The sequence below is a fragment of the Rattus norvegicus genome, chromosome 7 (assembly GCF_021556685.1).
Source record: "Rattus norvegicus strain SHRSP/BbbUtx chromosome 7, alternate assembly SHRSP_T2T, whole genome shotgun sequence".
NCBI classification, from domain to species: Eukaryota; Metazoa; Chordata; class Mammalia; order Rodentia; family Muridae; genus Rattus; species Rattus norvegicus.
Genome location: NC_141540.1, coordinates 53806714 through 53834581, shown reverse-complemented (window position 1 = coordinate 53834581; position 27868 = coordinate 53806714). Strand labels below are relative to the sequence as shown.

Below are 27868 nucleotides of genomic sequence, written 5' to 3'. Positions count from 1 at the left end.
CCCATTTTATATATATATATATATATATATATATATATATATATATATATATCATCCTCCAGACTTTCTTGAAGCCACTTAAAGACAGTCAAAGAAATCATTTCAAAAATGGCCATCAATGGTAATTTTCTACATGGACCACAAACTTAAGAAAATGGAAAATAACAGGAAAAAAAGATTCATTCTTAAGAGCATCCTTAGTAACATTTTTCATACTTGGTAGTGATGAACATATGAACTTTACCAAATAAGGCTACATAGGCAGGCGGTGAATCACACTGGTTGGCTCACCCTTCATTATGTTACTGACTGATATTTTTCTTTTATGTCTGTAGTGCTCAGAGATTACCTGGGGCCTTGGCCATGCTGTGCCTCTACCACTGAGCTATGACCCCAGCTTCCCGAAGAGACAATGTTTAATTCCTCAATGATGCCATTTAATCCCTCTTACCAAGTGAGAAATATGTTAATTCAAAAAAATCCATTTCTCTAATAAAAGAAAAGCTTTCTCACACTAATGTTCCTTTGTCTGACCATAATTTATTCATGGCAGCTGGGAATTTTTCAAACAATACAATTTGGAGTAAACATATGCCTGGTTGACTGGTAAAACCATTCTGGAAATCAGTCTGGAGGTTCCTCAGAAAATTGGACATTGAACTGCCTGAGGATCCAACTATACCTCTCTTGGGCATATACCCAAAAGATGCCTCAACATATAAAAGAGACACGTGCTCCACTATGTTCATCGCAGCCTTATTTATAATAGCCAGAAGCTGGAAAGAACCCAGATGCCCTTCAACAGAGGAATGGATACAGAAAATGTGGTACATCTACACAATGGAATATTACTCAGCTATCAAAAACAACGAGTTTATGAAATTCGTAGGCAAATGGTTGGAACTGGAAAATATCATCCTGAGTGAGCTAACCCAATCACAGAAAGACATACATGGTATGCACTCATTGATAAGTGGCTATTAGCCCAAATGCTTGAATTACCCTAGATCCCTAGAACAAACGAAACTCAAGACGGATGATCAAAATGTGAATGCTTCACTCCTTCTTTAAATGAGGAAAAAGAATACCCTTGGCAGGGAAGGGAGAGGCAAAGATTAAAACAGAGACTGAAGGAACACCCATTCAGAGCCTGCCCCACATGTGGCCCATACATATACAGCCACCCAATTAGACAAGATGGATGAAGCAAAGAAGTGCAGACCGACAGGAGCCGGATGTAGATCGCTCCTGAGAGACACAGCCAGAATACAGCAAATATAGAGGCGAATGCCAGCAGCAAACCACTGAACTGAGAATAGGTCCCCTATTGAAGGAATCAGAGAAAGAACTGGAAGAGCTTGAAGGGGCTCGAGACCCCAAAAGTACAACAATGCCAAGCAACCAGAGCTTCCAGGGACTAAGCCACTACCTAAAGACTATACATGAACTGACCCTGGACTCTGACCCCATAGGTAGCAATGAATATCCTAGTAAGAGCACCAGTGGAAGGGGAAGCCCTGGGTCCTGCTAAGACTGAACCCACAGTGAACTAGTCTATGGGGGGAGGGCGGCAATGGGGGGAGGGTTGGGAGGGGAACACCCATAAGGAAGGGGAGGGGGGAGGGGGATGTTTGCCCGGAAACCGGGAAAGGGAATAACACTCGAAATGTATATAAGAAATACTCAAGTTAATAAAAAAAAATAAAATAATAAAAAAAAAAAAGAACATTGGCGAAAACAAAAAAAAAAAAAAAAAACATATGCCTGGTTAATGTTATCCTTTAGAGCAAAATAAAAGATTAATAATTTAGAACCATATAGTTGGAAGTCATCTGTTTTTATGGAAATGTGTTCTTGAGGTAGAACAGCAAAGAATTATTAAAAATTTAGAAACGTTTGCAGAATTGCAACTTCCTAGATAGTTAATACCACCCCTTGTAAGCAAGAGATGGGATTTTTAACCCACATGTAGGTTGTCAACCTTAATCATAAGAAGAATGCTAATAGATGTCTTTTTCTGTAAACTACACCAGTGTTAATGACAAACACTGGGACACTTGGAAATAAAACATTAGTGTGTCGTTGTGGTGTCAGTGGCTTAGACACTGCTTACTGGTCATGGCGGGAGCTCTCATAGAGAATTTAAATACCAGAACTAAGAATGTTAGGGTGTCACTCTCTTTGTCCTTATCGTTCACATCAGAGTCTCAAGCAGAGCATTTCCATTCAACATCCCGCTAACACTCATGGCTGCCAAGCCTTAAGACTACAGTAGCCCATCTGTTGCCGAAGATTTATGGAAACTTCTATTTGACTTTCCATCTTTGGGATATTTATATAACCTTTAAAATAAATCTCACATTAAAATAGTTAAAAATTGAAGTGCTTTTGGTCCCAAATATTATCTTAATTAGTAGTCCATGAATAGTAAACTGTTGAGTGCTTACACCAGCCATCTAAAGTATTACATTTTCTCATGTCTAAAGCAAAAAGAACAGTGATGAGAGAGAGAGAGAGACAGACAGACAGAGACAGAGACAGAGTCAGAGAGACAGAGAGACAAAGAGACAGGGAGAGACAGAGAGAGAGAGAGAGAGAGAGAGAGAGAGAGAGAGAGAGAGAGAATGGATTGTTCAATGCCTCATAGCTCACAGTATAGGCAGCTGTGGCTTCAAGCACTCTGGATACCAAAGCCTCCTCTGATACTCCAGGACACACCAGATATTAACATGTTTTCCTTGAAAAAAGTCTTCTTAGAAAGCTATAGAGGTAAGAACATGTTTCCAACACAAAAGAGAAATGGAGGTAGGAGAAAGGACTTACTTGACACAACAGTCAGACATTATTATAGGTATTTATGAAAATGTGCACAAGAAAAATTAAATATACACCAAGACACTTGCCCGGTAATGGGATCAGGGTGATTTTCCAAATTTGTTCTTTATTTACTACTTTACCTTTAAGGGAATTAGTGTTCATGAATGAATCATGTAATCAGAAAGTAATAATTGATTCAGATTATAGAACTCTTAAAATAGTTATAGTTGACCTACTTTATGAAATACATATTTGTTTAGATTGTAATATTTTGTTTTCATGCTTAGCTAACCTCAGAACTATACAAAAGAACTTCTCTATAATACCTATAATTTTTGTTGTGGGAAAAATTAAACTTTACATTCATATCCTGCAGTTCTCATTCTAGTTTGTTCCATGAAGAACAAAATGCAAATCACTGTCTGCTACTGAAAGTAAAGATGCCAGACTCAAAAGTGCGTAGCTCAGGTAGACAGCACAGGGCTGGAGAGTGTGAGGCCCTGCGTACGGGCCCCAGCATCAGAAAAATCAGTACAGTTTTTAAAGGGAAAATAAATGTGAAATTTTTACCCCACTGCAATGGAAAATGTATGAGCCTTGAAACACTAGAGGGCGTTTTGGATCAGGCCTACAATCCTGGCATTTCATAGGCCAAACTGAGCCAATCCCAAGTTGAATTCAAGGCCAGCCTAAGCTGTATAGTGGGAACTACTCTTGAACAAAACAAACAGCGTTATTTAAAGGCAAAAGCTATGAGACGGAATGGGTTCTTCATTAGCACTTATACTTCATTATGAAAACCAGAAGTTATTTTGATTTTAGGATCCATAAAAATAAGCCAGACCTTAACAGGTAAGACCTATGTTCATAGCAGCATTATTCACAAAGACCCAAAAATGAAGATAATTGATAGTGTTAATTGGAAGATAGATGGGTAAACAGAATAGGAAGTGTCCATGTCATGGAGTGAGCACATTTCAGTCTTCCAATAGAAGAAGCTCTACGTAAAAGAGATAAATCTGGGAAAGGTCAGATGAAGTAAAATATACTGAGGATACGAGGACTAATGCTGTACAATCACACCTTTGTGAGGGAACTACAGTAACCAACCTAGAGATGTCGCCACCAGGAGCGACAGAAGTGGATACGGTAGTCAGAGGCGAGATTGTCAGAGAAGAGTAAAATATTCCCAAGGCAATGGTTAAGATGCTTGCCAAATAATAATAATGTTAGTTTGTTGATGTTTCATTATTGTCCCTTTAAAATTAGTTAAAATGACAAAGTTTGCTATACATAATTTGACACCATAAACACAAAATAGAATAAAAGGCATTAAATATCATTTGTCCAATTTATTCTTGCCTTCAATATAGATATTTTGAAAGCTTGAAATCTGATCAACTAATAAGGAATATATACTCACAAAGATTATTTAATGCACATACTAAATGACATGAATTTTACGCACACACACACACACACACACACACACACACACACACACAACTCCTAAGAGTTATAAAATGCTGAGGCCCATTAGAGGAAAAAGTTGTTATAAACAATATGATTGAGAGAGGATAAAGAAGAAACAGAAACAATACCATGTCTTCCAAGTGGCGACTTTAATTTTGACCTTGAGTTCTTGGTGAGCCAATCATAGGAAAGGAACTCCTTGTTACACAAATAATAATTTTGTATTATATCTTGCATTTGACCAAAGGATAGACAGACTGCTTGCACTAGACTAGTTAGACCCCAACTCACATAGTTTTTAGGAAACAAGTTAGTCATTAGATAAATTCTGGTAGTGATTAGCTGATCTATGTCATTAAACAAAGAGAAAAATATAGTAGCTTGGAGGTTGACGAGGTATATCAAGAAATCTTTCTGTGAAGTAGTATTCCTAAATAGATGGTAACAAGAAAATATTAATAGTCTCAAATATTCAGGGACCAGTGTTTAAGAAAGAAGGAATACCATGTGCAAACTCCCTTACACAGAAACAGTGTCATTCCTGATTTTAAAATACAAAAAGTCTTCTGCGGGTATTGAAAACAGGGGTGGTCTGGGATTGGTTCAGATCTAAGAAGTAGACAAGATGGGACATGAGGATTGGATAACAAATAGTATCCCAGGCAGAAAGAATAACAAGGAAAGAATGGAGAACACAGAACACAGAGCACTGAGTGATGGGATAAGAAGCTGGGCCTCAGAGCCCATGTTTCCTGGATTTCAGTTGGTGAGCAGTTGGTTGATCATCTATGTCTTCAAGTCTCAGGCTTCTCAGCTTTATGCAAGAGTAGTAACAGTTCTTAACTTGCTGTTAATGTTGGGCACTACTTGGTGCAATGCATGAATAGGGCTGATGGTGTGTCTTACACAATGGTAACCAACCAAAAGCTACCATTTTAGAGTATTTGGGAAAGAATTTAGTCCAGTTCTGTCTTCTGCATGGGAAATTGAAGGTAAGACTAATCCTACAAGCCAATAGGAATCAAGGTTGGCAGACAATGGAGGGTCAGACCTTCATAAGTTTGAATGATAATTACATGTAGTTTGGACTTGCAGAATGATATATCAGCATGGGCTCAAGAAAGTGCCCTATACAGAATTTTTTTATACTGAACATAGGATAATAAGCTATACAACAGTTTTAAGTTTTCTCACCAATAGAGACCAACTAGAGTAAATTGAGTGGAGACATTGCAGAAGGCAAGATGGCAGGACCTTGTGACCAAGTGAGTGAACGCTGGTTCAACATGAGCAACCTGAAATGGTCTGGAAGGAAACAGTTTGAAAATCTGGCTTGGCAGCGGCTACTCTGGTTTCAGAATGTAACAAATAACCAGCCAGCATCAAGACTTGCGTAATTTAAATACAGGGGCAGGGGAAGGGGTTGGAAATGTCAGTTGGAGTGTCAGTGTTTATCACAGCTCTGGAGCCTAGTTGTCACCAAAGAGAATGGAGATACTGTACAGTACCCAATGCACAGACCTAAAGTCCCAAATCGATTTCAAACCCTAACAAGACCAAAAAAGGTGATGATGTTACTCATTGGAAAGGGTTGCGGGTGGGGGTGGGGAGCAGAGGGGAGCAATCATCCATATGGTGTCAGGAAAGGCAGAACACAGACAGATTCGGCACTGGATACTGGCTATAAATGACACCTAAATAATAAGTTTAAGGTCTTTAATTCGTACATACTGTTTATTAGATGCCAGACACATGTCTTGAAACTGCTGATAATGGTTTTGTCGCATAATAAGAGTACAAGAAAAATTCTTGAACTCTGTGACACTTCTCTGTATATTCTAGTTTACAAAGTCCTTTTTTAAAAAAGTTCCATTTCTTAAGCTTAGAATAACTTCCTGAGGAGGCTGTAAAATATTCAAAAACCCAGAATAGCTACCTAGAAATGGGACCTGTTCACAATATAAAAACACTTTCCTTTGCCAAAGCTAAAGGGGACAAGTTATTTTGTCTTTAAATGACTCTTGTCCTACTGTGCCATTAGGGATACATATTAAATAAAGTGTTATAGTGAACTTTCTTCTTTACTCTGCCAAATTTTCTCAATGCTCAGAAATTAACAAAATGATTAAAATGTATCTAAATCAGCTAAGAAGTATAAAATGTGAACGGTATCACAAACCAGAAAGAAGTCAAATTCTTTCTTAAACAATTCTAAGGCAAAAGAGGATGGTAATTAGTAATTGTAAAATTAAGAATTTTTTATTTTTAATGTAATTCAGAGAAACTAAAGTGGCTAATTATTATTGTTCCTAGTAATTAAAACTACTAATGGCATGAATTAATATAGTGTAAAATGAAGGTTTTAGTTATTAATACAAAATAATGTGAGAATATTGATAATATACTACCAAATAATTCCAATAATGCTTTAAAATATCAAACACATCAAATACTTTTGTTCTACAAAGGAAGAAAATATTGATTGAATTGATGCCTTTGATACAATTTTAACAATCATACTCTAGTCATATTCTCATAACCATATCACCCCCTGCATCTCTCCTCCATTATTTGCAATATGGAATTGCTTCCTTCAAATGCATTTTTCCCAGTGTAGAGTGACTGGAAGAATTACCACAAGCCTAGTAAATATTACAAAGGCTTCAACTATAAGAATCTAGGTACAATGTAAATTCCTGAACAAATAGCAACTTGATTTTGGGTCTCTGACAACGATTTTACCAAATGGAAACGATTCATTACTTGTTAAAGAAAACACCGAAGTCCCCCACCCCCTCACCAAAAAAATCTTAGCAAAATTTATGGGAGCCATATTTGGAAAATGGTGAATCTTTGTTTTCGAAGAAAAGCTAACAAAAGGACTGAGATGGGCCAGAGAGTCCTGTCTTGCAAAAACACAAACTATAAATATAGGTTTGCATTGGTAGCTAATCTCTGGAGGGAGCTATATAAAGGGTTGATAGAAAAACAGGATTGTTCACTTCTTCTGTACATCTTTTGTGGTGGCCATTGATCCTTTATCCTCACTTGTCTATCAATTAAAACAGTCAAGAAATTAAAAATTAGAAAATGTTACCAATGTAGCAAATATTTAGTATCAATGGTTTAAAATTCATGCTATATGACTGTTGCCAATTAATTCATCCCAAAAGAAACTTTCATGTTTTCAAACAATGGACAGAAGAAATAAAAAACTAAAAGTCCAGTATGTTTTTCAAAGTCATTTGTTTGTGTGTGTGTGTGTGTGTGTGTGTGTGTGTGTGTGTATGAGAGAGAGAGAGAGAGAGAGAGAGAGAGAGAGAGAGATTTTACCTCATGTAACTAACCTTAACTATGTATGTACCTAAGCCTAGCTTTAAAACCTGTAGTTCCCAACCTTTTCTAACACTGTGACCCTTAATTCAGTTCTACATTGTGGTGATCCCAAACCATAAAATTGTTTTCATTGGTACTTCATAACTGTGATTGGCTACTTTTATAAATCATAATGGAAATACCCAATACACAGAATATTTAATATACAACTCCTGTGAGTCGTTCAACCCCCAAAGGCATCACTACCCACAAGTTGCTTTAAACTCTTAACATTACTACCTCATCCTCCCAAACGTTGGACCACCATGCCTGAAAGAATAATTGCTTATAACAAAATTAAAACTTTCAATGGAGAGACAGCAGTCATTTTTTCTTTAGCCATATATTACGCATGTACAGGTTTTAAGTCTGGCGAGATGAAAATAGAAAAGACCCTCTCAATGTCACTTGAGTAGGAAAGCCAAGGAGCAAATGGAGTCTTCTTAGCAGTTAGAACTTTTTAAATAAATTTTCCTTAAAATTATTGCTTTCTTAATTTATGTATGAATACCAAATACTGTTTTGCCCTAGATTCCTATTCCCAACAGATTATTCTTAATATTTATGATGCAATGTAGAAATACACTGTTTTTCTTATAGAAGTATTAACTGGTAGGTACAGGAAGAACTATAATAATATCAAACTAACTCAGTGTTGACCGCGCCATGTGCTGGGTACTGTCCTACACTCTTTGTGCACATAAACGTGTGCAGTCACCGAGCTCTTTCTAGTAGATATTGCTGCTTTACTCTCTTTCCTGATTAAATCTGAGGTCGGAAACATAAACACATATCTGGAACAGCACAAGGACTCAGCCAGTAGGTCTCAAGAGGTCGGTGCAAAGACTTCGTGCCTGTCTCAGTTGCCCACTTGCCATCATTCCTGGGAGATTACTTTAGCTATAATGTCCTCAGCTTGACTGTAAAATGAAAATAATAACCCTTGGTAATGCTGGGGAAACCATATGGCATTGTACATTACATCAACACTCTGAATGATGAATTCTGGGTACATGGGACTGTAGAAACCTAGATACTCATTTCGATATTTGAGCAAAGATGATTCTCTAAAAACATCTGTCATCACTTCACCACTTAGTTTGGCCCAGCATTCTGGAAACACTGTGGTATATAATATGGCTGGACCCAGAAGCTGACATTTGCCTACCTATAGTTTCTCTCACCAGTCTTTCATTATGGACTTATCTACTGGTAGCCACCTTAAAAAAAAAACTCATATCCATAGATGTTTTGCTACATAAAATTTGCATGCAGTGAATAATAAGAGCAAAGCCGTATAAAGTTTTACAGTACTTATTACTATTGCCAAGGAACGACAGAGGAGATAAAGGCAAACTGAAATTAGCCACACAGAAGTGAGATATAGTGGATAGTTTATAAACAGCGTTTTTGACACTTTCAATCAATTTTGTTCGAATTAGCTTACATTGGTAACACTTCATTTCACCCCAACTTTGGCTGTTCAAGATATTTTCCTATTGACTTCTACTTCATTTCACAAGAGAACAGCAGAGACATGTTTGTTTTTGTTGTTGTTGTTACTGTTGTTGTTACTGTTGTTGTTTCTTTTCTCCCTTATATAAGTAGAGGTTAAAGGAAAAATCCTGCCTTATGCAAGAAATAGCTGAAGATACAGATCAATCATTTTGAATACAAAAAAAAAAGAGAGAAAGAACATACCTTCAATATTTTCTGTTGAATTTGGCCATGACGAATCATAAAAAAGTAATAATATTTTAAATTCCAAAATAAATTATAAATACAGACTTTGGGTAACTTTTTGAATCTCTCCTTTAAAAAAAAAAAAGTCTGGATTTTAGATTTTATTTTCTAAAAAAAAAAAATCACACTAGAAATCTACTAAACATTTATTGCACATTCTTGAATGATATGTTTACATTTTCATTCTAATGGTGATTGTTGGAATCCCATTTATATTTTTGCTGCATCTAATTTCTTAATAAAATGGACTTTTACTTTTGTAACCTTTAATGTTCCACCTAACAGTCCAATGTAACCAGTGCATTTTAAACATTTATCGATTAGTTAAGGCAGAATTTTAATTAAGTACAAACTTAAAGCTAATAGATTTATATTTAAAATGGTTCTTATCATTGTTTTTAGGAAGTTAACAGAGGCAAGTGTTTGTTGGATCCATGGTAAGTGACCCATGGGTGCTCAGCGATGTGCCACTTGTTTTAATGAGCAGTAATTTTAGAATCGAGTCACTGTTGTTTCACAGCCACATAGTTCAAGGCTCTGCTGCCAAAGTGGCATTGGTGGGGTTGGTGACACAGTTAGGCTACGGTGTTATTTTTGACTCCCAAGAGCAACGTGCCTCACCTTTAACGCACACTGTGGATACATTGTAACTTACTTGTTTTCAGAACTATTCACTGTAGCAGTAGAAACAGCAGCATTGAAGCAGTAGAAACAAATGCAGTTTAAAATCTAAATTCTGCTTGCCTGTAGCATAAGAAAAAAAAATACCAGCTGCACTTCAAAGAAGACCAGTATGTGTCTCAGTGGCCTAGAGGAGTTTGCTTAACAAAACTTGTCACAAGACCAACACCACAGGGTACAGTGAGTAATTTTATCCCATGCTTACTCACCTCCTAACACCAACATTTCTACAGCTCTTTCCCATTCTTTATGAGCATTGTCAAATATTCTCTCTTTTTCAGACACACCCTTTCTACTATTCTTCCACTTAGGCTCTAAGTTTATCCTACATGTTTGTTCACACATGATGGAATCCTGAGAAGCCTTGCTGCCATATTTCCTAACTTTCCCTCTTCTTTTCCAAAGGGATCCTGCTATCCTTCTCATTGTAGCATTAATGCACATGTGTTTGCACCTGTGCATGTACACACACATGCACACAAACATGAAAGCAGGCACACGCATGCGTGTACACACACACACACATACACACACACACACACACACAAAGGGAGAGAGACACAGTACTATAATTTTCTATTCATAGGTGAGTCTCTTCTAAGTTATTTGAAACTTTTAGGCCAGTATAATGAATTTTTCATTCATCTTTAGGTGATAATAAATTATAGTGGTCATTTTAAATTATAGAGTAGCAACCCAATACTAGCCGCAAACTAACACTTTCATATTTGTTGAAAAACTAGTTCGATGTGCCTCACAGTTTATAATGAGTTTTCCCTTATGTCACCCTACATGAATTTTATGGTGAGTTCCTTTGGTTGGTGCAATGTTCTCATGTGTAGGTAGCACGGAACCTTACGACAAAGAAGAGTTAAATGTTGTTCAAGGTCACAGATGATGTAATGGCACGATCTGAGACTCTAACTCATTCTGAATGTTTGACCCAGTGTGGTCTTCCCTCCAGCTCAGATGAGGAATTGATCCCCTGGTGAAATTTAACGAATTTCATGCTCTAATAAAATTTACTACACTGAAGTGGTTGCATTCTACAAAATGTCCTTCCATTGCAAGTTAACTATTTATTGCAGAGCAGAATAGTGATGAATAATAAATACAGCATTCGCCCTTTAAAAATGTAAAATTTAGGAGCAATGAACACAGGAAAACCAAAATAACTCACTTAAGACAGGGAATAAATGCTGAAAGAGTCAGGGGTTTGTCAAATGCACATTTATTAAATAACTATTCTGTGCACCAAGCTCAGTAACACCGTATGACGATTTTCAAAGAGTGGGTGTGTACTTGTTCCAGAATAACCGTCCTCTGAGGTGTGGTTAAGAACACTCACAGAAACAACGAGATCTTCAAGGAAATGTGACAAGCTGGTTAAGTTTAAGTATGTTTTAGTGGGTATATGTTGTGTGCTTGAGTGTGTGTGTAATGTGATGTGTGTGTGTGATGTATGTGTGATGTGTGTGTGATGTGTGTGTGATGTGTGTGTGATGTGTGTGTGTGTGTGTGTGTGTGTGTGTGTGTGTGTGTGTGTGTGTGTGTAAGAGCCTGGAGAGGTCAGAGGAGGATACGAGATCCTCTGGGACTGGAGTTATAGGTTATTATGAGCTGTCATATGTGTGGGTGCTAAAAATCTGACTCTGTCCTCTGTAAGAGCACTAAATACTCTTAACATTTGAGGCATCTCTCCCGCCCCACCTCGTTAATTTTGAAAGCGCAAAAGTAGGGGTGATCATTCTAAGAAGACAGCCTGACAGCAATCAAAATCTCCACACAGAATCCACACTGGTCAAAGTTCCAGAGAGAACAAGTTCAATTCCAGTGGTCATGAAACGGCAACATTACAACCCCCGACTGCTTGTCTGGGAGATTCACTCAGTGTTCGATAAGCAATTGGAAAGCCACCGAGCGTTTGGGGTGTGAAAATACCATTATTAGGACCGGAAATTTGTAAAGATTGATCTACCAGGTAAACGTTGGATGGGATGAGAAGCAGGGGTCTGAGTCGGATGTTCAAACATCAAGAGAATAAATGGTGTCGTTTCATTGTATCATTACACCTCAGAGAAAATCATTAATGTTCTAGAATGAAGACATTCTTTTAGTTTATTCCCTAAAACAGATAAAGCCCTTCTGATAGAGTCTCCACTCATGAGTTTTCACATTAAGCAAAACGCCTAACAGAGTGAGAGGTTGCCGGTCAGTCCAGTTAAATTAGATTTGCTGTTTCTTAGAGCTAAAATTCCCTTTGGTAGTGGTGGAGAATGTCCATTGCAGATTTAAAAAGAAGAAGAGCATGAAGCACATGGCAATCTTTCATAGTTATTACAGGTGACATCCAAACCAGCAGACTGCAGAGCCAAGAAAGCCAAATAAATTAGACAAATGAAAGAGTTTTTTTAGTCTCATCAACAGACACCAACAGAAGCACATTAAAGAGATAATGAAGACGCCCAAAGCAGTGGCTGCTGAGTGAGAAAGCCCAGCTAGCCAGCCGCTCAAAAATGCGTTCTACAGAACAATTACTTTTGATTGCTATTTTTTTTGTATAGAGCCATTTTTAACATATTTGTGTTTCCTATAAGTTAATCAAAACATTTTGCATGTGTGTCGATTATAATGGGTTAATGCTAACCACAGCCTACTGATTCTTACATTTGGGATCTGTAGATATGTTAAAGGACCAACGTCACCAATTTAACCTGATGTTTTTTATCAGGTAAAATGAAAAAAATTTTATGTTGGCGTTGACCCCTGAGGCTGGCACTTAAACACACTAAATAAATAGTTGTTTGATGGTAGCTATTTTGTGCCAAAGAGCTGCAGCGTTACATGCCAAAACTGAGTTATAAATTCTATCAGACGGTTTGCGAAATACACCTTCATTGGGGATATATCTTGGAGAGGTGTTTACTTTTATTTTGGAGATTATACAGTGTACATTACCACATTGAAAGTTGCTGTGTCCTGCCTAGATATGAAACCAGCTTAACTCTATTTAATGGAGTGAGCTCTAAATTTCTTTAATCATGGACTCCATTTCTCTGTCATTGATAACTGTGCATTTTTGATGCAGACTAAAGAGAGTATTGCTAGAGAAGAAAGAAGGTGATCATATGAGGAAACTTAGATCTTGATATCGAGTTCTGCTCATCTCTAGCTATACATGTAACAAATTCTGGTTTGAGTCCGTACGAATGCTTCTCTGTGCAGGTAGTCGTGAGGTTTCATTTTCCCAGCCAATTCTACCTCAAGAGCAAGCTCTGACTTCACTTTTGTCTCTCCATCTATGCTACTTCCATTTGGCCATGTTCTCTGTCCTCTGAAGCTTTCCTCCGTGGCAAGAAGAATGGTGAACGTAGGAAACAAATGGCAAACCAAGACCAGCAGCCCGTCAAACAGAGGCAGTGTCACAGGAAAAAGGGGGACACGGGCCAAGACTGACATTTTTATATTGAAGATGAATTACATTATTGCCTTAATGGATGGGCTAGATCCAGGAGCAAATTCAAACGTGCACTGTAAAACTGAGTGAGGTGATGAGCGGCCAGCAAGGTCTCTGTGTAGACGTACATGACGTCTAGAAAGAGCAAGAGTCTAGTAATTGACTCCAGGCATGCAGTGTGGAGTTCAGGGGACACGAGTCTCTGGAAAGTTAGCAACTTTACCCAAGCCTTGATACCACTAGGCTGAACTAGACGGAAGAGACCCTCACCCTCCTAGAACGTTGTTCTGTGTCTGACTGGATTGCTGAAAGTGTTACAAGGTGAAGACTGATAGTCTACACTCTTCTGACCCCTGAACCTAATCCAGGACTAAGTCTAAAGCTGTAAAGGGGGCAACACAATTCAATCACAGTTCCCCTCGGTTTATCCAAACCTGTAGGAAGTCATTCGTTCAGCACTTGATTCTTAGGCAAGACTGCAAGAACACCGAAAAACCAGCCAAGTTCATTATTGACATAGGCTATATCTCTTTGAAATATGTACACACACACAAACGCGCGCACACACACACACACACACACAAAATGGTATTAGAAATGTGTGCCCCAAGCCTATGGGAATCTGTTTACCTTCATTCAAAGCATTAATCAGAGGGAGAAATCCAGTAGTTTACAGATACTGAAATGTATGCCATATTGAGGCAAGATTTTAGTTTGAAAATAGCAGCACTTCCTTACAAATTCAGACACGTGCAGCTGGCTGTGTTATGTGCAAACGAAAATGAGAACATTAAGAACCAAGAGCTGGACGATATCACTGTGTGTGTGTGTGTGTGTGTGTGTGTGTGTGTGTGTGTGTGTGTGTCTGTGTCTGTGTGTGTACTGTATGCTTCTTAAAGAAAAGTTAGCGGATGGTGCAAATCATTTATCATCCTGACCAGACCTCTTTTTGCTCCTTACTCTTTAAGGTTGGAAATGGTGCAATTATTCTGTTATGCCTCACAAAACAGTAAATTATCTCCAATTACTGTAAATTCATAGTAGCAGTAAAATGCTTGCGTAGAAGAACATACTCCCCGTGGCCATCTTGAAATTTATTATAATATAAAACTATAACTCCGAGAGGAGTTTCAGAGACATGTTTAGCCCATTTCTCTCGCCTCTGGGCAGGAGTGTGCTGCTGCAAATGATCCCAGGGAAACAGCTAAGAAGATCCAGTAATGATCTCTCTTAGCTGTGGGGTTCGGTTATGCTTGCCCAGTGACAGATACTTCATCCCATATCGTACATTCCTTACATGTTTTCTCATGTTGGTATTCACACAAGCACATGGCCTACCATTGCACCCCAAGTGAATGATCTCTAAGCAGGAGAAAAATAAATAAATAAATCTGTGGTCAGCTTAACCCACTCCAGGTTTTGAAAACCCCTTCGTTGTTTTCCCTTGATTATTCTGTTTTCATCTGAGAGGCAGTGCTGTCTGCACATACTACAAACTACCTTTGAGGGACTCTCAAAGAAGTATTTGAGGAGCAGCAGGGCAATCTAACTTTTATGTAAAACAGTTTATTACTCCATTAGAACCTATAAACACAAGCTACATCCAAGGAGGTTATTAAATATTAGCAAACTTTAAAACCGTAATCAAAAATCTTGTTGGGGACCAGGAAATGTCAGACACCTTGCTTGAAATTTGAACACAATATGCTTTTATGTCATTGTGCAATTTACCAGGTATGCTGCCTTTCAGAGCATGCCCTTCCATAATCGAAGGTTGCCTTTAGCATTTCAGGGATGGTCTGGACTTTATTCCTTCAAATGAAGATATATGAAGTCCCTACACTATTTACCTAGAGGTTAGAAAAAAAATATTAGAAGGAAAGAAACAATAAATATCAGAGTTTAAATAACTGATCAGAAACCAAAAGAACACAAGGAGTTAATGAAAGGTCAAACAGGAATGGCATGCAGCTCCCTGTTTTCTGAAAGCAGAGACGGGAGAGCATTCATTTAAGTGAGAGACACAGGCATACAGACTTAGAAGTTAGATCTCTGCTCGATGCTTGCACCTGCAAACCATCACTGGTCATTTAGGCTTTGGCTCTTGTCCTTGAAATGGGAATACCCATAGGTTAGAATAAGGATCGAGATAAATTATGGAAACTAATATATAGCCAGATAAACTGGTCCTCCGTCCGTGTTTATAGTCAGCCCTGCTCATGCTCTCCTGGTTTGTAGTATTAGTCTCTTAACGGGACTTAAGAGATTCAAACATGAAGGAGAAGCTTCTGATTAATAAATAATCACAAGTACTTATTGGGGTTTTATACCATCAGAGATATCCACAAGATTCAAGAAGACTAACAAAACCTAATAAAGACGAAGGGAGAGGGTCTGACTAGGGTCCCACTTTATAAATGAGAAGTGCTTAGCTTGCAGGATTGATGTAACACGCCCATCCTGACTAGTCTAGCATCCAAACCCAGAACTTCTGAACCCAAAGCCAGCACCTTATTCCCTTAGTCTTTCCATTCTGCTACTAGAGCTTCGGTCCTTTTCAAAGTCTTCTGCAACTTCAACCACTCACCTCCTGTTTTTTTTTTAATTCCCATACTGCATTATTGCCACATAATTATAATAGCATAACAATTTACTACATTGTCTCTTTTTACTGCTACGGGATCTCATCTGGTCAGAGAAGTCATCTTTGTAAAGGGGTCAATCAGAGCTCTACTTCCAAAGGGTGGGATGAAAACATTGTTCCCATGATCAGGATGGCCACACTTCTGCCGAGAGTTTTATGAGATCTAGATATCCCTGCCAACACAGGTGTCTGTGTAGACATTAGCGGACGGATAATAAACTAGGGTGCTCCATTGTAAAACAGATCTCTTCTAAACGGAGGATAAATTCTTCAGCTTAAGCGTAACGTCTCTTAAAAGAAAATACTGTTATTAATGAGTATCTTCTACCAGTAATATAAAGAAAAAAATTAGTGAGAGGTTGAGATTCCCATAAAATCGTTCATAGGCTAATTAAATTCCCTCCCCACTCTGTTTTGCTGTAATTATAATGCAAAGGCCTGCTTATGTTTTGATGCCTTGATACACATTGAGAAATACAATATTCCGAAGTGGGTTTTCCCCTCTGCATTTCCCAGCCTTAATATAATGCAGTCATTATCCATGTGGGCCCACAGTGCACCGTGTTAAATTCACCAACTGCTGTTCTGCACATTCCCTTGGCCAATTTATTTCAATTTCAGAAGGAGCAACCAACCCCACAGTGGATGGCTGCTGACTGCAGTTCCACGCCATCACTCTTGGAGAGTAAACTTGGATCAAGCAAAAAGCCTCTGTGGGTGAGGGTAGATGTAATCACTCCCCTTCCAGCAGCAGCAGCCCTGGGGCCTGGTAGACCCTGCTTCTGTACATGGCTACATTACCACAGACAGCTCACCTGCCTCCGGTGCAGAGCTGGCTTCAAATACACACTGTGTCAAATGTAAGGAGAAAGAAATGGGGTCACAGATTTTAGTCCAGCCAGTCATTGCGTGGGTAAGAGCCACACCCTGTCTCCGGTATTAGTTATTGGTGGCCAGATGTCATAAATGTTGCCATATTCTTTGAAATTAAAATTCTATAACTTTTAAGAATACAGATTACAGCTCACAATCTTCTGAGTTAAGGACTGGGAGCCTAAATGTTCAAAAAATTTTGACAAATGGCTGTCATCAACTTAAAAATAAACCAAATACATATATCAAATAAACAGGTTCTGGGTAGGCACATGTGTTGGGAAAATCTATAGCACAGAGTTAGTAAAGACCCCTCTATCCATTAGACCTCTTTGCTTCTCTCTGCTCTATTTAGTGATTTCATGGAATCATTTTTATCACAGTGGAGATGATCTGGCCAGGCATCTGACAGCCCATTTATTTTGGGCCTACATCATTACGCCCCACATTACCTTGCACTTAAGAATAGCATGTGAAAGCGACTCGTTACTTTCATCTAAGATGTGTGTTTATGAATTATCACTTCTGTGTTGTCAAACTCGACTATGAATTGAATCTAGATGCTGAAGTTTCCAGTTTATATAAATAGAATCAATGTATATAAAACCTTCCAATGTAATTTTTCAGTCATAATATTGTTTTGTGTAATCTGAATAATCAAGCCATTTCATTCACATCTGAGTATAATTTTAAAGCATTCTTCTTCAGTAAAAACATATAGTAGATGTTTCTGCTCTCACTTAAAAGGATAATAGTCAAACGTACTTTTTAATCACATCAAAATATAAAAAGACCAGTGACAAAAATTAAGGAGGAAAGGAAGGGCATTTGATGTTGAGCCAAAACGGGGACATCTATCATCACTTACATTTGACAACACAACTAAAATGGTCATTATCTAAGTTTAGAGATGTTCAGTGATTTATGAAAACAGCATGGCTGACTCCTTAAGTGCCATACACCACAATTGTCAGGTCATTAGTTTCTGGGGCCAATGTTGTCTGAAACCTCATACCCACATATCTACCAGCCTCCTGAATTTCCTTTCCCTTGGATGCTTCATCCTTTGACATTCACTTTGGAATTCCCGGTCTGCTCTGTCTCTGCCTCCTTAATGTTGCCCAAGTGTGGCTGGAAGATCCATGTTGCCCCTGTCACCCTAGCTTTCCTCCCTTAGAACATGTCTCATCGCATCCAGCCTACACCACATAGGTCTCACTCTCAGTCTTGGGAAGAAACAAGTCCTCCTTTGTAGCTGGAGAAGTCTATTTATATTATGCAAATTAGCCATTCTTCTTTCCGAAAGCCTTTAATGCCACAGTTTTCTGTTAAAAAAATAAAAATTAATAAAAGGCAGGTTAAGTTCCCCAGCAGGACCCTCTTGGATCCAATGCATCTTTCCTTCCAGAAAAATTCAGCTCTCTTCAATCTTTGATCCTGCCACACTCACCAGGCATACCGACTTCTTCCATAACTTGAGTTTTCATTAATTTTTAATCCTTCTGGTTTACAAGACAAAGCAAGTTTTGCTCTCACCAGAAGCCCTTCTCTGACCCAGTCAAAAATTGATATGGGGTTTGTGTTTGTAAGGTTACAAGCTATGTAGCCTGAGAGCTGACATTACATCACTGATGTTCAGACTTCCTAAGAACCATATGCTTGTAAGTGAACTTGAAACCTGAAGAGCTGCAGAGAAGGAAGAACGTGTCAGTGTCACATCATTTAGTCCTTTGCTTCCTAAATTAATTCATATGTTGTTGATGATGTTGTTTTTCCTAAGCTGAATTACTTAAATAGCTTTATTCTCCCCTTGAGAAAGGACAGAAGATAATTAGACATCCTCCAAGGCACAGATGGGGAAAATATCATCTCCCTTCTTCTTTTCTTAATCCCAAATATAGCCAGATGCAATGCAGGTCCCAGCTGCCTCTTAAAGACTTACTCGGAACAACAGAAGGCAAGCAACTGGGACAGCCACTCGAGCTTAGCTTTTGTCTCCAGACTGCCCCCACCCTGCAAACTGGATTGAGCTCTGCAATCCCTATCCAGTCTCCCTCAAGACGGAAATACCTCCACAGGAAGAGGTGAAGAAAGCCATTTGTGAAAGGCAGAATAGTGATGTGAATGCAGACAGTTAAGCAGGATAGAGTGATTAATGTCTGTGTGATTGCGAAAGCATGACCTGCCCAGGTGAGATTTCATGTCCCTTCTGGAATTTTTATTTGACACTCAATGTTTCAGACTCATAGTATCTAAATAACTGTTCAGTCAAATACTTCCCCTTCACCTCTGGCACATACAACAACTGAGTAAAATTGCAATCAGAAAGAATTTACACTAAAAATTAGATTTCCTGAAGGTGACAAAATGTGCCTTAATTCTAAAGGAATCTCATAAAGTTTCCATTGTTGCAAGACAGGTAGTACGGCCATCTCTTTGCTTTCCTTTTCTTTTATTGGATATTTATTTAGATTTCAAATATTATCCCCTTTCCCAGTTTCCCCTCTGGAAACCCCCTATCCCATCCTCCCTGCTTCTCTGATGGTGCTCCCCCACCTACTCACAAACACACTCCTGCCTCCCTGCCCTGGCATTCCCCTACATTGAGCCTTCACAGGACCAAGGACCTCTCCCTCCATTGATGCCAGACAAGGCCATCCTCTGCTACATATGCATCTGGAGCCATGGGTCAGTCCATGTGTACTCTGGTTGGGGGTTTAGTCCCTGGGAGCTCTGGGGTTCTCGCATCTTATGGGAACTCAAATATCCAATTCGTGCAGAGGCTGAGTAGCTCTCCAAAGGGTCCAAACTGTATCAGCCTCCACAGCCATGTACTCTGACCTAAGAGGGTATTACCCAGGTCCTCACAGCTTTCTCCTATCCTCAAATACAGCTTCATGAAAGTGAGACAGTATTGATTGTAAGGTTTTTTTAATTTTTTTATTAAATATATTTCTTTACTTACATTTCAAAGGTTATTCCCCTTCCCAGTTTCCTGTCCATAAGCTCCCATTCCCTCCCCTCCCCCATACGGGTATTCCCCCTATACATCCCCCTTATTAACACCCCCATATTCCCCCTGCACTGGGGGGTCCCTTCCACTGGTGCCCCAACAAGGCTATTCTTTGCTACATATGCAGTTGGAGCCCTGGGTCAGTCCATATAGTCTTTCGGTAGTGGTTTAGTCCCTGGAAGCTCTGGTTGGTTGGCATTGTTGTTTTTATGGGGTTGCAAGCTCCTTCAACTCTTTCAATACTTCCTCTATTTCCCTCTAAGGGGGTCCCGTTCTCAATTCAGTAGTTTGCTGCTAGCATTGACCTCTGTATTGGACATGGTCTGGATGTGTCTCTCAGGAGAGATCTATATCCGGTCCCTTTCAGCATGCATTTTTTAGCTTCATCAGTGTTATGTAGTTTTGGTGACTGTATATAAATATATGGGCTACATGTGGGTCAGGCTCTGAATGGCCATTCCTTGAGTCGCTGCTCTAAACTTTCTTCCAGATCCCTTCCTATGGATATTTTCCCCCTTTTAATAAGGAGTGGGAGCATCTGCATTTTGGTTATCCTTCTTCTTAAGCTAGATTGTAAGGTTTTAAATCTGCGGAAATCTCTGTCTTTAAGAAGCATTTATGAAATTGTGGGGTGTTGGTCCAGAATGTCATATGCTTATATGTACTCTAGGATGGAAATCTGTTTCTTTTTCTTAAAATTACTTCTAGTAACCTATCTACCTCTTTCCCTCTCCTCTGGAAAACCCTCTTTCTAATCATAGGCACCATGGTGTTCACATAGCTGCTTCTCTTTGCCCTTGAATTCCCAGAATGTGGAAATTGAACTTAAGCCTCCTCTACCCAACCATTCCTGGACTAGGCACATGACTGATTTTGGTCTACAGAAATAAAAGGTCTCTTTGAAAGTTTTTGGTGTCTTTTGGATTTCTGCAATGTCTAGTCTTGAAGAACTACAAAGTCCAATGGCATCAAATCAAACCTTTTTCTTAAGGAAATTACCATTTAATAGCCTCTTGTTGATTGCAGAAGCAAACACTTGGTAATCAAGAGTACACTTCTACACTTGCATCCCATGTCCGCTTAGCCCCTCCCTACTGTGTCAGTAGAAAGCAGACCAGAGACTACTGATGAGCAGTAAGTCAGCGATGCAGTGAGTCAGCGATGCTGGTGCATTTAACTGCCTCACGTGCTAAAAACCAATGAGCTACTACAAAAACAATTTCTGGAGCCCCACTTAATTCCCTAAGGATAAACCTTGTATAGAGAACCCAAACCTATATCTATTTAAATATCATGAGCCCGATAGCATATTAATAATATGATGTGACAGAAAATGTAATTTAAGTCAATTGGCTTTTATTGAGTATATAATAGTCATAATATATATGCACATTCTTCCTAGTAAGAGGGCGTTTTTGAAAAACTGCACTTGACTACTGATGGACGCAGTCCCCTTTTGACTCTGCTTTTAGCACTTTTTGAAGTGGCTGCCTTCTGTCTGTCACATTTTCTGATAAGATTTATATGATCCTTCAAATTACAGATATATTACATGTGTCTTGAGTATACTCTCATTTCCCCCAACTTCATTAGTCATATAATTAGATATAAAAGGCTGTAAAAAAAAAAAACAAGATATCCATTTCCTTTGAAAGAAGGTCAGAGGATTGATGGTTCCAGCAAGTGTGTGACCGTGTAACTGATCATTAACAGCCTCCTATATATTGAGCTGCTGCTGCATTTGAATATTTCTGATTCAGACTCCAGGTGTGATTAGTAAAGCTAGTTGTTTTCTGAACATAAGTGATCTCCACCCGTTTTGTTGAGGATAAATTGGGTCTAGCTGCTTTGAGGCATATTTGAAGTACTGCAATGTTTAAGACAATAGGTGCTGTTCAGTGAGCTGTTGGTAAGTCATAAAATCTTTTTTTTTTAAATGTAGCTGTTAGAGTCACCATTTTGCCTGAACCTTCACTTTAATATTGTAATCATTAATCTAATTCACTGTGTTATCTTTAATAAATTATACCACATCATAAATAAGGTAACTATGAGCATCTGTTATTAAAAAAAAATTGTGTCACTGAAAATGAAGATTTATGAAAGGGACCATGATTTTACAAGAGTGCTGTCAACTTCCCCAAATCTACATCTACCCATAGAAATGTGTTTTTAATTCACTATGATGGAAAAATGGAATATATTTTGAGGGTTTTTTTTTTGCTAATTTGCCAATTTTCCCACTTATGTCTATGAGCCTTGAGTTTCTCTCTATGTCCAGCCTTAACGTTACCCTCCTTATCCATATCTTCAGTCCTTTGAGCATCTCATTGTTTCCAAAGGATGCTATCCAATAGCTCAGAGTGTGCACTCAGTGTGAATGCAGGCATAAGAGGAGTAATTACAGAAAAATATGAAAGGACGTGAAGAGCTACTTACCGAATTAAAATTGATTTTGAGATTCCTTAGAGTATAATGAACTAAGTACTAGAAAAAGTAAAAGAGATACATATCCTAAAAAATAACATGTTGAAAGCAACTTGATTTGAGCCCAGATGCACTCACTTCACCTCCATTCTGCAGACAGGGAAACTGAGGCCCCTAGGAATTGTGTAACCTTTTTAAAGGTTGTGCTACTATCGATAGCAATTTATAATTACATCAAAAACATTTTGCTTATTTATAATTTAGGAACACAGTGCAAAAAGCAGTGCTTTTGTACCTATAATCTTACCTCATTTTACCCTCCAGCTGAAAGAAAACCAAAGTATTTTTGCATTAACTCGATTGCCAGCAGGTATCTAATGGTTCAGTTTTCCTTTGTTGGTGTTAGACTATTACAAACTCCACTTAGTAATCCCTCATAAGCCTGAAGCCAATGAGCAGGAACACCTTTAAAGTCATTTCCTACTTCCTGGTTAGTTAGCTATGTTCATATTTATTCTGTCTCTCTTCCTTCCCACTATTTCTGAGTGTCTCCCTTTGAAAGTCAAAGTTGGAATCATTTCTGTATAAGTTATTCTTGATGCATCTCAAATAAAAGTCAAAGGTGAAAGAGCAGAATGATAAGATTAGAAGTTAAGCCAAGCCACAGAAGGAAGAAAAAAAGAGGCAGGAGAGTGAAAATAGGCCGTGATTCTCTCTGCCCATTCTCTGACTGCCTGCAGTTTCTATAGGAGCTACTGAAAATACAAACCTCGACTCTTAGCTTTTCCAAGGAATTATAATACATCTGTGCCTCAGCCCGTGTCCTGACACTTAGCCATTGCTATGTCACAAAAGGTTAAATCCCTGGATCGTCAAGAACGCTGGAAATAATTAAAAACTGCAGTTAAAACACAACTTGTTTTCTTCTTCCCAGCTCAGGGTTTCATTTTACCGAGGCCTACGTCACAGTACAACAGAAAGCCTTCAGAGCTCTCAGTTCACTTGCACAGGAATAAAATTTTATCTATAAATTCCACCAAGTGTTCTAGTCTTAATCAGGCTTTAAAAGGTTTGCCAGGCTCCCAAAGCAGGGACATGCCCTCTCCTAGAACAGGTAGCCCCTGACTCCTTCCAGGCTCCGCACCAAAGGCTTCCTCATTGAAACAGCATTTAATGACTTTCGAAACCCCTCGCCATCTTTGTCTTTATTTTCTCAGAGCACTTGTCACCGGAGAGCATCTGTTTGTTGACTGTCATTCTCCTTCCATTTAATTGTAAGCATCATTAGTCCAAGACTTTTTTTTTCCCTTCACTACTGTGTGACACAGAGGATGAATTCAGTGGTCATTATTTCAACATTTGTGATTTTTTTTTAAGTGAGCCAACAGTGGGTACTGGGACCTGAAGACCAGTGCTCTGGTTGCCTATCAGAGAGGGATAAATAAAAATATAGGGGGATTAAAATGTTTCATGTCTTTATTGTACAATATGTGTTATAATACGCATTATCTGCAAGGGGTACACTATTAACAGTGTTTGTCTAATGTGCTAGAATCGTCACTGAACTTCTGTGAGTTTGTCACTTTACCAGATTTATATATGTCGCCTTAGGTGGTCACATTGTGTGTATCTATATGGACACCTCAACATGTTGCTGCTACTAATTACTTCCAACCATTACAGAGCCCTAGATGTTCTAAAGTTCCTGCATGAAGAAGCATAAACGGCACTAGAGAGATAATACAGGGCCAATAATGCGGCTACATACCCTGAAAGCACAATAGTAGCAAGGTGAAGACTACGGGTCACAGTAACTCTCTCTGCCTGTAGGTCAACCCTATGGTGCTATGGTGAATTCAGACAGATTCTAGATTCTGATTTGAGATTTAGAACCCTGGCTACTTAAGCACTACTAGTCCATGCCGTTCGGATACTAAGAACCTCTAATTTAGGAGCACGGTTCACAGGAAGAGTGTAAAGATTCATCTGCCAGCATCTCTCAGGACTAAATATGCTTCGCACATTTAAAATATAACCCCCGAGTTTCATATTTGATTCAATAGAATGGAAGTTCGAGAAGCTACGAAGATCATCCAGATGGTAAAGGGCAAGGCTGAGGAGCTGACTTTGGATCTCCAGCATCCATATGCAAAGCTATACCCAATGGTTCACCACTCTGTCATCCTAGTGGGAAGATGGAGAAAATGGGAACCTTGGGGCTGTGAGCTCCAGGGTCAGTGAGAGACACTGCCCTAAAAAACATAAATGGACAGCATTTAAGGAAGACATGTGGATCAGTCTCTCTCTCTTCCCTCCTCTCTCTCTCTCTCTCTCTCTCTCTCTCTCTCTCTCTCTCTCCCCATCTCTCATACACACAATAAATTAAATAAATAAATAAATAAATAAATAAATAAATAAATAAATAAATATTTTTGAAAAATAAAGAAGTCTCAGGAGTTAACTGGTCAACCTTCTACTGAAAACAGACAAATGAAATGGACTTGGTACCTCAGGGTCAGCCCTTAGAGCCTGAGCCCCAGCTACCAAGCTAACCACTGGAGTACATTTCTTTCACAGGCAAAAGTTAGTTCCTGTTCTTCATCTTAGTTTTCTAAAAATGCAGTCTTACCTCTCATATGACTTTCTGAAAAAGTATCTGACTAGACTATGTTCAATCTACATTTGGACTTGATATAAAACTATTCCAAGAGGTATAGAAAGGAAAGATAATTTTCTTTGCGCCATAACAAATTATAGCTATAATAGTTAATAAGGTTTATGAGGAAGATTTTGAAGGCAATGTGATATGTATTATTACTGGAGTTTGCAACTTAAAGCTATGGAATAGTTCTGCTTAAGATTTCTATGGTTCACCTGTGAGACTGAGGTGATAAGAGTACCTATGTCAGAGGATTAATATGAGGGCGTTAGTAAGTACTGGAGAATGCTGTTCTGAGAACCACGTGATACAGTAGACGAGAAAACAGCTCTCCTATATATCAGTGGTTCTCAACCTCTAGGTCATGGCCCCTTTGCAGGTTGAATGACCCTTTCACAGGGATGACCTAAGATCATCAGAAAGTACAGATATTTACATTATGGTTCATAATAGTAGCAAAATCACAGCTCTGAAGTAGTAACAGGTTTTTATGGACAGGTGTGAGAACCACATGAGGAACTGTGTTTAAGGGTCATAGTGTTACGAAGGCTGAGAACTGCTGCTACAGATGTAATATGACTATTTCTATCCCCTTCCTTCTGAGAGAACCTGGTGCTGCACTTGTGAGCCTGCTTTTGTTATTTCTACATAGCTTTCATTTGTGACATGGTGAAAAAGCTGGTAAGAAATAAAAAAAAAAAAAACTAAGAGCAAGTAAAAGAGGAAAACAATTTACTTGGGAAATAATATTGTAGTATGATGAAATAGATAATATTATTTATATGAAATATCTAGCCATATACACAGAACCACAGATAGAACAACCAGATAAAGTCAAGAAGAGGGCACATAGTAGATGGACAGTAGTTACAAAGCCAGACATCTTATATGTGGGTGAGGAGACATGAGCAAAAAGACATCGTGGGAGGAGTATGACATAGAAACATCATGATCCAAAACTATGCCTGCTAACAATATAATGAATGCTATGAGAAATAGATAATAACCATAGTGTTCAATATGACCATGGATGTTTTCCTAATGCATGGTAGAGGGACTGATGAACCCCAAGAGGGAATTCATTGTGAAATGTGCCATCTTCCTCCTCTACCATAGCTGATGGCTTTTGTAATCCCACTAAGTATGAGGGTTAGCAAAGATTGAGTGGATGCCAAGAGTACAGAATATTGGGAAAATAGACTAGACTTGCTGGAATCTTCTGGTAGCAGCACACCGGAATGAGAAAAGATGGGGGGTGCTGGGCCGAAAGTTTCCAATACCATGAAAGCACTTGAGAATTCATAAAAATGTCATTTAAGGAACAGTTATTTGCACAGGATATAAATCTATGCCAAAATGACTCAATCTGAATATATTACAAATATTTGTGGAGATAAATAGTTATACAAATGGGTAAAGCCTTATGCAAATGGGCACATGGATAGAATTTTTCATTTACAAGCAAAACTAAGAAGCATTTTTAGATTAGAGGTTTGCTGATCCTCATCAGAAACACTCATTAAAAAGTCAACTTTCCAATTTAGACACTAAAACAGAACATTTGATAAGATTCAGCAGGGACCACAGGATATATAGTCATAGCAACCGAAGGAAACGTTATGCTAATCTAGAAAGAAGTTTTTCCCACAAGTTCTTTTTTTTCACAGTGATAACTAAGTGACTATAATATACATAATATAGTATATATATACATATACATACACACATATATACATATACATATATATGCATATACATATATAGAGATGGAGACAGAGACAGACAGAGAAACAGAGAGACAGAAAGACAGAGAGAGTCTTGTTTGAGAATTTTAGGATATATTTGAGACAAGTTTAAGGAGCAATTGGTCTATACAAGTAGTTCTCAGCCTTCATAGTTGTCAACAGTTTTTCATGTTACGTTGACCCACAGCCATAAATTTATTTTTGTTGCTACTTCATAGCTATAATTTTAAAGTATGTTTGTTTTCCTATGGTCTTAGGCAAACACTGTGAAAGCATCATTTTACCCTCAAAGTCATCACAACTCACAGGTTGAGAATTATTGGTCTATACTAAGCTGTGCTCAGGCCCTCCTCTGGACACATTGGCACATTAAGACACACTAAGAATAAAACCATTTTACCTGGGTATCACTGGCCGTTCTCACAATTCTATCCATTTTTTCTAAACCCTGAGACTCACGGTCACACTGCTTACAGAAACCGTCATTTCCCACGAGTCCCTCACATTTGTTTTGCACAGCTTGGGAGCACAGGAACTGACTGCCCCAGATCCACATTATCTTTTCAAGAGTGTTTTATGTCAAACAGCTTGAGGTCTCCAAAAGTACTTAGGTTCACCCCATAATAAAAATGACTCAGGTTTTCTAAGGTTGTGTTTTCTGTGTTGTGATAGAAACCTATTATGTGCACAGCATCCACCCAGCCTATGGCATGCAGTCTCCGCAGGACTTGAATGGTCAAGTGTGTCTCCTATAAATAAACACCTCATGCTGCTTGCTATCTGGTTTGAAGGACAAAATCTTTGTCTTTGACTTAAGGCTTCAAGTCTTCTGTCAACAATCATGAATTTAGAGCAGAAACTTAGCTACTTCACATAATCTAAGGCAAAATCAACCCCACAAATAACTACACTAACTATAGTCATTTCTGTTCTACCTCAGAGCATTGGACAAAGATCCGGA

General features: G+C 38.5%; 1 protein-coding gene across 4 annotated transcripts in view; it reads left to right on the top strand.

Annotated features, from left to right (window-relative positions):
* Positions 1-27868, top strand: part of Syt1 (synaptotagmin 1) — a 547682-nt gene that overhangs the window by 238222 nt on the left and 281592 nt on the right.